Source organism: Melopsittacus undulatus, chromosome 6 (assembly GCF_012275295.1).
Source record: "Melopsittacus undulatus isolate bMelUnd1 chromosome 6, bMelUnd1.mat.Z, whole genome shotgun sequence".
Lineage (NCBI taxonomy): Eukaryota > Metazoa > Chordata > Aves > Psittaciformes > Psittaculidae > Melopsittacus > Melopsittacus undulatus.
In genome coordinates, this window is record NC_047532.1 from 32,363,777 (window position 1) to 32,378,924 (window position 15,148).

Below are 15,148 nucleotides of genomic sequence, written 5' to 3' on the forward strand. Positions count from 1 at the left end.
CCCGCACAGATAGCTAACTTCTTTCTACTCTAAATGAAATTGGCATTAAATTTCTCATATGCTGCCATTAGTTTTCCCAAGGCTACCAGAAAATTATGCTAGAAACCATTATAACATACACATAGTAATAAGACATTTTTTTCTGTATAAAACTAAAACCCCTCATTTGTAATGTGTCATTTCTACATTTCCACTAAGTCTATAAATCTGCTGATAGCTTTAAAGTAAGAGTTGCAATAAATCACCAATGTCAACACATTGCAGAGTAGAGTATTTACAAAAACACCAGTTCAGAACCAATCCAGGCACTTAAGCTTAGGGTCTTAACTCAGTGGGTTAGTAAAGCTGATATTTGTTTTGCTTTGCTTATTTTCTGTGTGAAAAGTTGATATTACAAAAGATTTATGTTAGAAATATCTCTTAAACTAGATGTAATATTTAAGTATTCAAAAACACATCATTCACCAAACACGCTTAGTTTTTCTGTTATTCTTAGTTATTGTAAATACTAAGAGGGATATGCAAAAAAATCAGCTTTCAATTGGGATATTCTTCTGAACTTCATTTCTCACTGGCAGAGCAAGGAATCAGTCCAGGTTATCTACGTCTTAAGACTTGACTTAAGTTTATCTTATAGTGATGTTTTATTTTAACTCAAGTGAAAAATTTAATATGATATAAAAACTGTATTAGTTTTATCTTTGGAGTGAGATAAGGGAAGTGCTTTTTCTCTTCTCCTTCCTTCTCTCCACCAGCCCCTCCAGTTATGTTCAAGTCAATTAGAAAAACAGGCTATGTGAAAATGGGTTTTGCAACTTGATCCATTTTATAGAACTACTTAAACATTCACTGTTCGAGATTATCCAGGTAATTAGTGTACCTGGAAGATGGGACATACAAAGTGCCCATCTCAGCTGCAATAAAAATAGAATTCTTTAAAGGAGCATTAAAAGGAGAAAATTAATATCTTCTATGCCACAGTCCCCTTGTGGCTGGAGAGATGGAAAATATAAGATTTCTTAAATCCTAATATTTTAAACAGCATTCTTTCATCTCAAGTGAATAATGTTAGTACAAGGGTATTGTGTAAAAGCAGAATTACATCCACAACTTATTTCCAGCAAAATTCAGTGAACTTAACTCACTGATGGCAATATTACATTCTTTCCCCTGATTTATTACCTTCAGAAAGAATGTAATTCACCTCTTGCAGGTACCTGCAAGCCTTCTCTATTTGCACTGATTTTTCTAGCAACATGGAGGAATGCCACCTGTCTAGGTTTTACATCTTGGAGTAACATACTCTTGCATGACACCAAAATAAGGAGAGTTTCAGTAGTCCAACAGCAACTAGGAAGCTGGGATGTAAAACTGATTATACTTTTAAAGAGAGATTTGAAGGAGACAGAGCTATTAAAATTCCAAGCAGTCAGTGTTAAGTGATGACTATAAAATTTATTATATTTGAATAATGCTATTTAATTAGAACACAGCTATCAAAAATGTTCCATGAAGTCATGGATATTGATAAATCAATAGTTGATGAAAACTTTTTTCCCTAACTATTTTGAATTAAAATACTGTGAAAATTCCAACTACCGTAATTTTTTTAGATTGTAGAAGCTTTTATTATAGTCTAATTGCTTTATTTAATCTTCCTCTTTTGATTAGAGGTTTCAAAAACAGAAGGTTTGAGTTTGAACCTCTTGCCTGAAATCCTTTATACAACTATATGAATCTTCACAGCACAGTGATATAATGCTCATTTTTAGAATAACAGATAAATCAGAAGTAACTCAGATTCATGACGGAATACAGCTTGTTTATGAAGTTAATTTTGATAGCCAAGCATATTTGACTGTAAACTTACAAGCCCACTATCAAAGAGAGATTCTTAGAAGATCTTTTATGCCTTGCAGCAAAATTCTGGCCTTTTTTTTATCAGTAGGCTTTGCTACTGAATTAAATGAATTTCACCCCAACAGATTTAAGGAAGGCACTCAATAACTTTCTATTTCCCTATAGAGCTGTGAGGTTGAAAACATTCCTAAGGCCTGAGGAAGAACTAGGAAAGTAAAAAGAGAAAGAAATAAAGAAAATAGCAGCACCAAGTGATAGGAAAAGCCAGCAGGGTTTTGTATTTACCTGGTATGGATTAGTCTTTTCTGGCATAATCTTCACATCGCCATGAAAGTTCTGGTACAGGGACTCTTTATTAGGGACTGTAGTGATAGGACAAGGGGTAATGGCTTCAAACTTACACAGGGGAAGTTCAGGTTAGAAATAAGGAAGCTTTTCCCTGTGAGGATGGTGAGTTGAAACAAGATGATCTTAAGGTCCTTTCCAACCCTAACTATTCTTTGATTCTGTGAATACACTTCTGACTAGCAACAGTAAAGAAAAAACATTGGCCTAGTCATCAAGGCAAATCCTTTCTATTAAAAATTGCACAGGTTTTGAATGGCTTTGCTGGGTAAGAGAAGTTTTATTAATTAGACAGCTAAATTAGACTCTTTTTCTTGTTCTAAACTACTTGGAACAATGAAAATTAGAGGAAAAATTACTTAAGTGAAACATTCAGAACTTCTCAAGGGTGAATGGAAACAGTGTGTTTTGTATTTACAGTGATTCTATCAACACCATTAATTGCAGGATTCAAATTAAGTTTCAGAAAGAACATTGCTGTTTGGTTTTATCAATTGACAAGTGACTCTTCAAAATCTAACACTCAATATACTTATTTCTTTTACATGTAAGGCATGGGGAGCAGTAGAAACTTTGGTGTACACTTTTAGTAGTACAGCCACATTCAGAACCTCCTGAGAATTTCCATATTGCCTTCAATAGACGTGGGATCTAGCTGTAGAAAAAATTATTAATTCTATCAGTAGTCTTGTGACGTTGCCTAGGAAAGGGGTTTCTGCAAACTTCCTTTTTTTTTTTTGTTTGTTTCAAACATTGACCAGTTTGTAAGAAAAGGAACATTTTTAGATCACTATCTCCCTTTCCTGCAGCACAACTCACTTTTGCTATCATGCATCAAGCAGGCATTAAGTTGTACCTAAAAATAACCCAAGAATGACACCTTAATGGAAGGTATCTCCAAAACATAGTAGATGATGCTGTTGCTCCTACAGCTTGTCATCTAAGTTATCATTTGGTTCACAAACTAGAAATAACCACTTTAGAAGTGCTTATTTATTCTATATTCCTGAACTGAGATGTTGCAGGCACAAATGAAGGAGGAGTCATCAGTGCTCTGTTGTATGAAGATAATGTGCTCAGGGGATTACTGCAGTTGAAGCTCTCTACATTTAATTTAGCAGTACTGTATTATTCTGCAAGTATTAAGGAAGGGTTCTGATCAAGATAGAGCATAGCAGTGTAGCTCGAAAACTATCTGAAGGGATATAAAAAACTTTAAACTGGTCAGGAATTAATGGTGGTACTAGAATAACTATCCTAGGAATGATTTTGGAAATTTTGGGGGCTATTGATGGCTATTCCATTTTCTGATAGAGAGGGATAATGATGGTAATGGCAAATGAAGAGGCTATCAACAGACTGTGCTATCTAGGATTAAGCTAATATTCTTATAAAGCTGAATTCAGAGAATAAACTCTAGAAGAAAAAGAATTTTAAAGGCTGCCAAATAATAATAACATCAATAAAAATGAAGGTTAAGTTTATGACCTCTTCTGAACAACTTGAAAGGTACTTTCTTGGAAGGCATATTTCTGGGGAAGCAAACCTCCAAGCAGGTGGAGGCAGGGAACACGATGGAATTGACAGTGAACAGCTATATTGAACAATAGTTAAAAAAATAAGCAAAAGAAAGAAATTTGTGGCTTTGCCAAAGCCAATTTCAGCTAACAAAGGAGACTTAGATGCTTTAAAACATGACTGTTCTCCTTCTGGTCATAGGAAAATAGTAATGTTATCAATGTAATCCAGTTGTCTTTAAAATTGCAATGAACTAATAGATCTTTTGTGTTTCTCTATGTTCGAATCAGAGCTACTGCTGCTGCTTTTCCAAAGTAAAAAACACAACCAATTTAATCTTCCTCTTTTCACCCATCTCAAGTGCTTTTTCTTTTTTGTTTCCTGTGACTTGCCACCACAGTGCAAAGCTTAAATGATCAGTTTCTAAGAAGGACAAATGCAATATATTCCATTTCAATTTGCTGAGAAGAAATATTCTCTTATATTAATTCTTGAAGTGAGTTCATAAAAATATTTTCTTTCCTTGTCAAGTTTTGGGTGTTGGAAAGTAACCAATACCAGGGCCTTTAACCTATCAGGAAAGGAAAAACCTACAAAGACTCTTATTAAATCTGTGTATCTTTTCTTTATGCTTTCCAGCAAAATCAAGAATGCAAAAAATTATCTGATGCTCATGACTCGAAAATTTCCATTTCACTGCATATCTGACATATTACAGGACAAATACTTGTTCTCCTTGAACCTGTTCTAGAGAAATTATATTGCAGCTTCTGTCTGTCCATATTGATGCTTCCATTTACTGTCTAATTCTGTGGAAAACTGCTGTAGAACTGTAAATCAGGAAATACTCTACTTTAATCCAGAACACAGTAACAGGATTTGCACGTTTTTCTGACAACATGCTGTTTTGTTTTTATTTGCTGCCTAATATAAGATGAAAATGTTTACTCAATAACTTCACTACTTTCTGTGCCACTGTTATTCGTTCAGGGTTTTCCATATGTGTATATCTGTTTTTTTATAGATCTGTTCATAGAGTCTGGAGGAGAGTGGACACAAGATCTTACCTCTTTCTAAGCTAGGCAGAGCATCCTTCCTCTGAGGACAGTTCTTGCTCTAATTGGTATTAAATAGCATGAGATACTCATGACATTAAGCTCCATTTATTATTCTTAAAAACCTATTACTGATGAGCCAGCTTTTAACAATGTTACCTTGGCAGAATGCTATCCTATACTTATATTTGGTGGTATTATTTGCGATTACTCTGCAGGTTCTAGTACCAGTTTCTGAAGCAGGATACTGGCTTAATAGGTGCGCTGATCTGCTCTTATATGTTTAGGGTGGGAATTTGGGGGATTCTTATGTTTCATTTCTACAGTTCTCTTTAAACATCTTCCTTGCCTCTTCACGTAGATGACTATTCAATAATTGATGATTTGTTGGGACAAAAAAGACCAAGAAATGTGAATAACAACTATGTTTTTGTGTCATATTTTTTTCTTAAGTATTAGAGTGCATGACTTTCCTCATAGAACAGTCCTTTGCACTTAAAGATATAATCCAGAGTGGAGACTGTATGGAGATAATTGAGACATAGAATGTGAGGGGGATTTACTTGAATATTGTGTGAAAGGGCTAGTTTTTTAAATGCAGAAAATGTCAGATACTCGCTGGTGGGGTACTTTTTGAAAACACTACAAAAGACTGTATTTTAGATAAAGCACAAGAAAGCTGTCATCAAATGCAAGTTAGCTTCTAAGTGGCTGCAACCTTAGCAATTCAACTCTGAGCAAATACTTGCCTGTGGTAAAGGGCTGTCTAACACCCTGCAATTGCATCTGTGAAATACATCAAAAAAACTGCAGATGAAGGATAATTGGAAAAATTAATTTGGAGGAAATTATTACTGCTATTTATGCGTGCCTTTTACATAGCACAGAGTGTATGTGTGCCCGTGAGTGTATGTGCATACACTAATAGTATGTGTAAAAGCCAAGGGAGATGAATATGTAGTATTAAGCACAAACAGGGCAAAGATTAATAATGTCAAAACTTCAAAAGCTACAGCAGTTGGATGTTGTTAGGATGCAAAGACTAAAAAGTGAAATCTTGCTCTCAAAATAAATGCAAACCCAAATTGAGCCTGTAGATATTTGAATTTAAATGATAGTTTCATAATTAATTTCCATGGGTTAGATTTTGCATCTGGCTATAATGAGACTCTTGCTGAAACCACAGAATAGAAGTTGTTGCAGAAAGTGTTGTAAGGATTTCCAGTGTTTTCAGGTCTACTAAATTACCAGTGATTTTGTTGGTGATATTTCAGAAACCCACATCAGGAAAAAAAAAAAAAAAGAAATTATCACATTAAACTAAAAAGAAATTAAAAATTCTAAACAAAGATACAACTTCAACTGTACTTAAATCTGTGATCCTAAGACACTCTTTCTTTTATATAAAATTGAATATCTGTAGTGAAGAGATACAACTAGTCATTCTTTAATGCACTTTAAAAATAACTTCAGTAAGAATCTATAGGAAAGCAGAAGGTGTGGCTAGGGAAGTACTATCTGGCACCTCATACAGAGAAATGCTTTCACAATAAAAGTATTAGTCACTATATGAGTGTCTGCTTCTGAGTATGCTGAATGCCGAACTGGAATTCTCAAATACTCAGAACTCAAGCCCACTGGAGGTAAAGGGCAGACAACACCCCCCTATATTAGTGGAACTGAAGCAGAATTAGAAGTCAAAAGCTTGAAATAGATGCTCAGACTTCCATGCTCTTTTTATTACTTTAGGTGAATGAAAGTAAATAGGTATGAAAACGTGTGGAAAGACAAGGCATTTATTTGAATACCAGTCATGATTTTGGCATTTAATCCAAAGGATTTTGACAAATGGCTTTTTAGCCCTTAATTATTTTCACAGACAGCATCAAGAGAAAGAGATGAGCTATAGTCAGCTGTTTAGCTTTATTTTTCATTCCTGTCACAAATTCTCAGATGAGAGAGTTGGGACTGACTAAGTGAATGTTGTAATTTTCAAGTTTACAAAACATGAAATTGAATAATTTAAACTAAGTATGTCATGTTAACCTACAGTCTGCTCTATTTCAGCACATGCTGATAATGCAAGAATATGTTCATAGCCCAGGATTAGCTTGATCTTGGTTTGTTTTTTCTCCCTATGCATTCCAGAGTTGCAGTGATTATGAAGGTCGCAATAATTAGGAAGGGACTTGATTTGACAGTGTATATTGAGGAAATTTTCTGCACAAACCAGAGTATTTGCCAGGACGCAGAGTTAAAAACTAGGGATAAGGGCTATGTACTCACAGTGGGGACCATTTTCAGACCATTTGTGAGAACATCGAGATAGACACAATAATATGGCCTCCATGGTTATGTGAACCAGTTTTTGATTCTGCAGTAGCTTACATAGCCACATACAATTCAACTCCATGGCACAGATGAAGATATATGAGAATCTCATTTGTGATTCAGGGAACCTTTCAAAGAAACTACAACGTGTGTCTCAGCTTGGAATTTCATGACATATTTCTCCATATGCCGATTATATATTGGCTTAGAGGTTTTAATTCCAATTGGTATCTGTTAGCTAACTCCTAGCATCTGTTATTGTGCTGCAAAGAGTAAACTGGAACCTTAACAATCAAAGAACTTTATTAATATTTAAAGAAAATGTTTAATGTTTAAACAGATTGTAAAATCTTTAATGAAGCCATTTGGAAACTAGTTTGCATATGGCCTTATGTTCCTTAGTCTACCCAGCATCAAAAATGACATCATTTTCAGTAAGATGATGTTCTCTGTAGAAATACTGTTTTCACTGCAGTTTTGGATTTCTTCAGGGCATGAACTACATTTGAGCAAGTATATTTTCCAGTTTTCACGCTTAAGCAAAATTGTTGTTTTCCTTGTTGTTTTCAAGAGAAGATATATTTTTCATAGGTCCAAAATTCTGTTTATTTGTAGGGGAAGGCATGTGTAAGATACTAGAATGTGTTGAAACTTAAACGGCAGAGGTTTAGATTGGATATAAGGAAGAAATTCTTTCCTATTAGGGTGGTGAGGCACTGGAATGGGTTGCCCAGGGAGGTTGTGAATGCTCCATCCCAGGCAGTGTTCAAGTCCAGGTTGTATGAAGCCTTGGGTGACGTGGTTTTGTGTGAGGTGTCCCTGCCCATGGCAGGGGGGGTTGGAACTAGATGATCTTGAGGTCCTTTTCAACCCTAACTGTTCTATGATTCTATGGTATTTCTTACCAAGTGCTGATGATAAAGGGACACCTGATTGGTGGGAACTAATGAGGTCAGAGTAAATTGGCACATTTTCAGTTAAGGAATCAAAGCAAGTATGGAAAAAAAAAAGAGGGAAAATGGAGATAAAGAAGGAAGCATAGAACTGAATATTCTAATGAGTTTTCTATATGTGGAAACCCAATATTTTCAATATTAAGGATATGATAGTGGATAGAAGCTATTTTATTATATGAATCAAAAATGATGCAGCTAATTACTGATATACCATAGTTACAAAGTCCACTGTTACCAGTTTACTTCTAGCAGTGTTTCCTAGCTGTTTACCATCCATCATGTAGCTCACAGCTAAAAGGAAACAATTACAGCATTTCCACATAAATTTAAGGGGAGACACATGTCATGAGACTGCAGATTAACATTCTTTTAGCATAGTTAAGTAACCAGGAACATCAGTCAAATAATGAGGGATTTTGTTAAGATTCAGATTGAAAGACATGGTTGTATAATTCCTTTTTGTGGAAATCAAGATTTTCTTGTGTTATAATTTTTCTTGTTAAACCCATACAGTAAGAAGCTTTAGCTTCTTTATAGCATTATACTATTCTGTGGGGTTTCATAAGATCTTATTGTACATCTGGTCAAACAATGCATCTGGCACATTTCCAGTCTTCAGCTTTTTCTGCTAAACACAGAAAATAGCTGTGTATAGAACTGGAATTCATTGTACATTTCCTGTCAATTGCAATCCATTTTAAAGGTAATAATTATTACAAGCACTGTGCATGTGGTGCGTATTCAATTAGAGATAAGAAGGCAATTTATAAACGAGGGCAGGCTGTTTGTAACAGACCCAGTTGCTCTGCAGAGACGCATTGAATTACCAAGCTATGACCATCCAGCTCAGGAACACAAGGCTTAGCCAGCATGCCTGTGACACAGCTGGAGTTCATTAGTGCCTCAGGCTGGGAAAGCTGGAGGCTACAAGGGAAAGCACATAACAAGAATGAGAGGTTGCTTGGTTGCTTCTTTTTTGGGGTACTTAGACTAGAGCTGTAATGATAGCTAATATCTAGAGACGTGAGCTTTTGGACTTTTACATGGGTCTAAGACTGTGACTTCTATTGTTTGCAGTGTAAGTTAGGTGTCTCAAAGACAGCAGAAACTTAGACCTACAATTTCTGGTACCTCCTAACAACCGTTCATTTTTTTTTAACTCTGTGCTTACAATGTTTTTATGTCTTTATCATTTTCTTCTCTCAGAAAGAAAAAGAACCAGGGGCATTTCTATGTCTTCCCTGATCATTTTGAACAGCTGCAAAACAGAGATTTTGCTAAATGCCTTGTCTTAAGAAATCCCAAACAACCACCATCCAAAAAGCCTGACCAAATTAAACAAAACCCAATCTGGATGAAATATAAGAAAACAAGAGCAAGGTTTTCCTTTAACGTAACTCATTTCCAAAGTATTTGCTTTAAGCAAAACAATTTGAAACAAGGGCAAAACTATACTAATACTATTCCTAGACAAATGAATATTCTCAAATGCTATTTTATATTTGTATTATCAGAAGTAGCTCATTCTTCAGACCTTTCTGTTGACCACTGTAAATTGATCATCTGGACTCTTTCCTGAGCAGCACTGCCTGAAGCCCCAATTTTGCTTTTGAGTCTGAACTTGCAAGATTTCAGGGACATCAGAGATTAGAGGAACCATGAGACAGGAGGAGACAGTGCCCATCAGAGCTACCTTTAATGCTCAGTCTCCACTCAAATGGAAGAAAGTACTTAATATATGCAACCTGTTCAGTCCTAATTAGGAATCTGGACTTTATTCGATCCTTTAGGCAAAGACCTCTCGAATAGTTTTTGAAGAGTGCCAGGCCTAAGTGCTGTGTATTAGTTAAAAAGAATTTCCAGTTTACCCTCAGACAGAGCATTAGTCATCAAATGTTATCCTATATCAGATGTCCAATGATGCTATATACTTCAGAATATAATAGAAAAATTCTAGTATGGAATTTTCCTGCAGGCACTATGATTGTGGTGTGCTGGAAAAACATATTCCCCCTGCACACCACATAGGCAAAACTGATAAGAGTGTGGTACTGGTAGTAATCTTGTTTGAAAGATAACTTTCTTTTATTTAAATCTTTCTCTTTGCCAATAATTTCTGTGGAAACATCTGACCTTTTGCAGTGCCTTAAAGGTAAATTTTTTCTACCTAGAGCTCCTGAACAAATCACAACAGCAGCTGCCAATTAGGCTGCTCCTTTCAAAAGGATGAGAACTATATTTTGTGGTGGTTGCTGCTTTGCTAACTATCCAGGATGTTCTGCTGTAAGTAGGGTTTTCCTCAGTCTAGAAATACTTTAAATTTTTTCAAAAGTCAAGAGGCTGACTTGTGAGAGCCATTATATCCTGACAATTGTGTGGCCTTCCCAGAAAAGTAAACTAATTGTCTACAAACAGTCCAATGCCTGATAACAACAAATAGTAGGTATTAACTAGAGATAAATTCAAATAGATTGTGTACTTTTGAAGTAAGCACAGCTGTAGTTATTTGGAATTTTAAATACTCATATAAATAGCAGGACCAAAGCCACAGGGCACACACAAATCCTGTGTGACTGTGGAGCATTTAAGATAATGGCACTAAACCCACTTAATTTTGTTTGCTGTTCCTATGATTTTAGAGGGCTGTGTCTCCCAAATACAATATGGGTGCTAGATATCTGGAGTGGGACACCTCACAAACAGATTGACAGTTTTGGCAGTAGTAGTACGTAGCTGTCTCTACTCAGCTGCTCCCCTTCTCTCATGGAAAGATAAAAACAGTAGATGCAGTTCCTGGCATGACCTTTTAACATGAAACTCATGAGATATCATTCTGCTACTGGAGCAGAATTTGCAGTGCATTATTTCTTTTCTTATGGAAAGACAGCTGTCAGGAGAATCCTGTCAGAGAGTCATTGTAAGATGAACCTACAGAATGTGAATTTTTTGTTTCCATGCTGAACGTAGGGCTGCTTGTAACTAGTTTATGAGATAATTAGGCCAGCAGAAAAGCAGTAGAATGACTAGATCACAGGAATGGTGCTTCATTTGGATAGAGACCCAAAAACTGATTTCAGCCACCTCTTTGCCTTCTAGTTCACAATGTCCTTTGTAGCAAACATTGTCTGATGCTGTTGGTTCCCCTTCCACCCTCCTTCAGTAGGTTTGGATATATCCATTGCCATACTTTCTAGTTTATAGTCTCTTATTCCAATTTACTTCAGAAGTGAGTCCACTATGGATGGAACAGCATCAAGGATGAAGTCCATACTGATACTATTCAGTGGCATGTCATGCTCAAGAGACCCTAATGATTTGATTTACAGTTTTTGAGGCATTAAAAAAATAAGTTTCATGACTTTTTTCTGCTTGTTTCAAATAATATGATTAATTAACATTAAATTAATATGTTTATAAACACAACCCATTTACACCAAACTCTGTTTGGAATACAGCTCAGTTTATGATTCAGCAATCAGCTGATTAATCCCCAGCCTGTTTCCTTGGAAAATGTATAGCTATATCATAAAAAAGCCAAGAAGTTTTTGAAAATGTAATGTATTTTCAAGGGATTTGCAGGGGATATTAGCTGCTTCTCTGAAAAGTGATGACTTTCAGTAATTGGAGATAATGATGTCTGTGTTCTAGTGTGGAAATTAAAATTTGAAGCAATTGGTACTACGTCAATCAGTGAGCAAAGACAAATCTGAACTTTCAGTCCTTCAGTGTAAGTTAATTTGCTCAAGCAGTCCTAGTAAGAATACATGCTTTGGTAAAGCTGCTCAGAAGCTATGCAGCACAGCGTTCTCTTATTTTACCTTTACCCTGCTCTCAAACCTGTGTAAAACCTCAGAGGTGAGGGGCTGCTGAAATCTTAACGTGGCATCTTGTGCATACTGCATGCCCAGTGCAGCTGAACAATCAGGCCAGAAGTTTTGTCTATAAGGCAGGTGTTCCCTAATGGGTTTGTTATCAGGATCAGTGAAAAATGTAACTGTTTAACTTAAATTGTGGTTAAAAAGACTATTACACCTAACCTGAGAAGGCAACCTTCAAGAGCTTGTTAGAACAACTATTTCAGAGCTGACTATGTAAACAAGGGTTAGACTAGACAGAGACAGGCAGGGCAGTGTGTGACATACCCCCTTGCTGGTTGGACATGCTTTCCTGTGTCTTCTAGTAATTCCCTGGCTCTTATTCAATAGGAGATGTTTGCATTAGAACATTAGTCCTAGAATTTATTTGTTGGCACTGTATTTTGTGTGAAAGCAGAATTCTTCATATCTTTTCATACTTAACCAAAGAGAGGTAGTGCTCTTTTCTGGTCTCTTCATTGTAGTTATTCTCTGGAGTTAATGGAACATAAATAATATAACTCACAAGTATGATGGGTAATATTTATAGCCATTAGAGAAAGGCAGAAGCCCCTCTTAATACTCCACTACTAGGAAACTGTGCTGGTCTCAGCCTGGTATTTGAGTAAAAGTGCTAGAGGGCAGAGAGGAAAAAGTAGCAAGGAATTTCTTCTCTTTCTGTAGAAAACAGTGTTGTCCATGCATCCCTTTCTAGAGATGACCTGTAGGATTTACAGCCTACCCACTTTCAACAAACCAGTAATTTCTGTTTATCTAGCAACACCCTGCCTAGCCACTGACTGACTCGCAGCTGAGTAAATCCACACAACCCAACTGTGCATCTGAAGAACCTAATGTAAAATCTGAACTATAATGTCCCAAGAATTAGAAGCAACTGTTGCTTGCCTGCAGCATAATATGAGGTTATAATAGCAGCTGTAAATAATTCTAGAGAAAGCTGCACAGAATCAAATAGCTTTTGATCAGGTCCTAACAGTTTCATCTTCTCTTTTGTTAAAGACATATTGGATAAATTAAACTTTAAATGTATGACTGAACTTTTTTTCCATGGATGGCAGTGTCAGTTTTAATGTTGAAATCACAATGACCATAGTTAGGTCAATGGTGATGATGACTTAAAAATACTGGTATAAAACATCACTCATGTTAAAAAAATAAAATAAATAAAAAACCCCAACCAGAACCCACATGAAGTTAATGTTTATAGATACTTAAGAGAGAATTGGGATAACTGGATTGAATGAAACATTTCTAAAGCCTGCATTTTCACTAAACATTTATTATCTTACTTATGACAATGTTAAAATAATCCATTGAACCTGACAAAATTTGTAAGATTCTTTAAGCTTCAGATGCTTAAAATCTAGTATTTCTTTTTTACAGACTGTCAAACAGTGATTGACTAGATAATAAAGGGTACATGGGACTAATAATTACATGCCATCTTTTGACAGACATTCTTAATAGAGGTCCTTGAATTCTCATTTAAGAACTGCAGATAAATTTTCATTTTATATCAGTATCTAAAGAAAAGCATACCAGTCTTTTTTTTTTTTTTTAATCTATTTTTTTAAGGTAAATGGTGAGGTATTGTGAGAAATGCAGAACTCCGTATCATGGCCAGAAGTACTGCCTCTATCATTGTGTACCGAATTTTACTATCAAGCTATGAAACTTTAATAGCTGGTAAAAATGTAAAGAAAAATGTGCGAAGCAGTATAGAGAAAGCATTTTTTTAAAAACAGGTAACACAATTTCACAATCTGGTTTACGGTTTTAAATCTAATTTCTGTGGGGCTTGTTAGCTTTAGCTTTGGTCTTAACTTACTGTTCTGTCAGTGTGCATTATAGTTCACCAGTTCTTATTGAAAGGTCTGTCATATTGTAACAAAAGAGGCTGCTTTAGAGTAATTCAGTAAGTGAACTGAAGCACCCTTGATTTTGGCCTGTATTGAGTAAGAAAAAAGATTAGGAGCAAAGCTGTCTGTCCAAGCAACCATATTAATTTAAAATGCTCTCAAGTCATATATGATTGTGAGAATGGCAAGTGTTTGGCTTAGTAAATTTGCTTGAAAACAATGCTTTTGGGGAGAGAAAAAAAGATGTAGTGCAGGTCTTGCTGAAACAGCTGTATATGAAAGGGTAATCTTTGGATTAGAAAATAAATTAGAAGAATTCACAGGAATTTAACAAAAAGAATTTGAACCATACTGTAAAGGAGGCAAGGATTAAGAGCTTATAGGGGAAGAGAAAAACAGAAGGGGTGCATAAAACCCACAGCTCTATAGAGAAACACATAATCCCTTTTCTGTGTGTTCAAGGGTAGATTCAGTTTATTTTCACTGTTTTGTTTTGCACTGTTGAATGCAAGGGAATAACAGAGTAAACATGAACAAAACCACTATGCATTTAAACTAAATGTTAGTTACTTCTGTAGTTGAAAAGGCTTCTATGTAAGTAAAAATACCATGGCCTTTTTTTTAATTTCTCTCTCTGAGGCTATGCATCACTAAATCATGCAGATGAATCCTTGAAAAAAGTCTTGTATTCAAACTGTAACAGTCAGATGCAAGGGTAGTAATGGCATATGCAATTCAGCATTTCTGCAAAATAGTAGTAGACATAAATGTTATTCCCTTATTGTACAGTTATCAGAGAAAGGTTATTTTTTTCTGCTGGAATGCTTTTGGAAAGCATCAGTCTCTTCTGGTATGAAGAAATGCAATCCTGCTCAATAGGTAACACTTTATTCTAGAAGTACTGACCAGAAACTGCTTTGGTGATTTAAAATCTGAGAGAGTCTGACAGCTGAACTGATACTGTGGCCAGTATATTTTTCTATCAATCTGTTTTTGTTAGAAAATTGGATTTTTTTATTAAATTACAATGTAAAAGAGCCAGCAAAATTTTCTAAGTAAAATTTCCAATGCTTAAAACAGAGGAATTGCTGAAAAAGGTACCAGATAGAATCATGAAAATTCTAGTCACAGACCATATGTTTCCATTTAGTTCTAGGAGATAGAGTTTCTTCAACCAAGGCTTCTTGGGACAAATGAGTCAACATTAAAAGGGAAGAAAACTGCATTTAAATGTCTTCTTACAGGATCTAGGTAATGATGAAGTAGTCTAAAATTACCCCTTGTGCTGAAAAGCATTTTGAACATTGCAATGCCATATATCTAGTGAGAACAGTCCCCAATTTTAAAAA

The 15,148-nt window shown here is 35.5% G+C and overlaps 1 protein-coding gene across 1 annotated transcript in view; it reads right to left on the reverse strand.

Moving 5' to 3' along the window:
- Positions 1–15,148, reverse strand: part of SLC9A9 (solute carrier family 9 member A9) — a 195,908-nt gene that overhangs the window by 90,700 nt on the left and 90,060 nt on the right. The window lies entirely within an intron of this gene.